Raw genomic sequence first — 2,518 nt, forward strand, 5'->3', positions numbered from 1 at the left:
ATACCAGTCACTACTTGCCAAAGTAGGAGGTGGAACAATGTTTTGTGTAGTATGTTATGCCAATTGAGCTTGATGTCCCCTGTGACTATGGTCCTAAGCCCACAGGTTCATCTACTCACTCCCTCTGGGTAGCTGGCTGTTACCAAGAAGTGACTGCAACCTCATCTCTTGTCAGCTTGGTGGGTTTTTTAAAATCTTTTTTTCTCTAACTGAGTAGAAGACCACAACTGTTCCAACACAACCTAACTATACCTGCACATCCTGCAACACCCTCCCCCACTGAATGAGGGTCACCACTTGCTTTTGGGCCAACATACCAGTTCAATTCACCCTCAACTGTTCCTTACAAACAGAGATCTATGTACACACTTTAATTCTCTTTCACACATTAAACATAAATATAACACCACCACAATGTCTCAGAGACAACAGACCATCAGTCTGTACAAAGAAGCAAGATAAAGTTGTAGAAAAAAGGGACTGAGATACAAACCCAGAAAACATCTCTGAGGAAGAAGCAGCATTGGAACTCCCTGAAAAGGAATTCAAAAGAATTATATTTGGGTACCTTCAATGGATGGAGAGACAGATCAAGGAAAACACTGAAAACATTAAGGAAAACAGACAAAACTCTACAACAATTTAGGAAAAAAATATACAAACAAATTGACAAAATAAACAGAAGATCAGCAATGATACAAAGACAACAAATAGACATCCAGAAGATTAATACTAAGATTTCAGAAACAGATAACACATTGAAGAGGCAAAGGAGTAGAATCAAATCAATGGAAGACAGAATTCATGAGATTGAAGACAAATACCTCAATACTACTTTGTTAATGCATCAATCAGACAAAAGACCAAAACAAAATGTAGAAAGCCTAAGATACATGTGGGATACCATCAAGAGGAATAACCTACATGTAATCAGAAGGAAGATTGGGCAATCTACTTCCATAGTGATACTGCCTCGGAAACCCAAGGAGTGGTCACTACAAGTCGAATCTGACTCAATGACAGTGAGTTGGTTTTAGAATCAGAATCCCAGAACATGAAGAGAAAAAGAAAACCACAGAGAAAATTGTCAAAAATTTGTTGGAAGAGAATTTCCCTGATATGATGAAAGACAAGAATATATCTATTCAAGAAGTTCAACGAACCCCAAACAGGATAGACCCCAAAAGAAAATCTCCAAGACATATCATAATCAAGCTCACTGAAACCAAAAACAAAGAAAGAATCCTGAAAGCAGCACGGGAAAAATGAAAATTTACCTATAAAGGACAACAAATAAGACTAAGCTCTGATTTCTCAGCAGAGAAACCATGCAGAAGAGAAGGCAATGGGGGTGATATACATAAAGCCCTGAAAAAAAAAACTCCAACCAAGAATTATATACCTAGCAAAACTGTCCCTTAAGTATGAGGGTGAAATTAGAAGATTTCCAGATAAGTAGAAATTAAGGGAATTTGTTAAAATCAGACCAACTTTACAAAAGATCTTAAAGGGAGTCCTTCAGATAGAGAACCAACAACAGCAGATGATTAACACACATGATGATATAACCCAGAAACCATCACAGTTATGGAAGTATCTAAAGTAAAATAAGCTTAAAAGACAGTAAACAGGGAACTACAGACATCAACTGGTAAATGAGGACAACTACAAAACAAACAGAGGGAATAAATGGTGCAGTTATAGAACTTCTAAATGGTGAGGAAGTTAAGACAATTGCAAGATAGAGCATACTGTTTTAAACTCAGGAAGAAAATTATAAATCATAGGGTAACCTCAAAGAAAAAGAAATAAACCTTCAGATCAAAACAAAAAAGAGGACAAGCACAAATATTTAGCAAATACTAAAACAATAGCAAAAAAGGAGATAACACTATTCATAAACAAAATAAACTCAGCACAGAAAATTGTATGGAAAAAACAAATCAGCAACACCATGAAAAAAACACATAACAAAATAACATCAATAAATTCATACTTGTTGATAATTACACTGAATATCAGTGAATTAAATGCATCACTCAAGAGATGAAGAATTGCAGACTGGAGAAGAAAACATGACCCATCAATATGCTGTCTACAAGAAACTCACCTTACACACAAAGAAAAAAACAGACTAAAAATTAAAGGTTGAAAAAGGATTATATTAAGCAAAAGGCAACCAAAAAAGGGCAGGAATGGCAATACTAATTTCTGATAAAATAGACTTTAAGACAAAATGACCATAAGAGAAAAGGAAGGGCATTATATGATGATTAAATGATCAATTGACCAAGAAGACATAACCATATCAATGTAAAAATCAGTTGGATTCCTCTACACCAGCAAAGAGATTGCTGAAAAGGAAATAAATACCATTTATGGTAGCTACCAAAAAGATAAAATACTTGGGAATAAATCTTTCCAGGAACACAAAAGACCTATACAAAGAAAACTACAAAATATACTTCAAGAAACTGTAAGAGATCTACATAAATGGAAGAACATACCATGCTTGTGG

Source organism: Orycteropus afer, unplaced genomic scaffold, assembly GCF_000298275.1.
Source record: "Orycteropus afer afer isolate SDZICR_OR568_19922 unplaced genomic scaffold, OryAfe1.0 scaffold00311, whole genome shotgun sequence".
Classification (NCBI taxonomy): Eukaryota; Metazoa; Chordata; class Mammalia; order Tubulidentata; family Orycteropodidae; genus Orycteropus; species Orycteropus afer.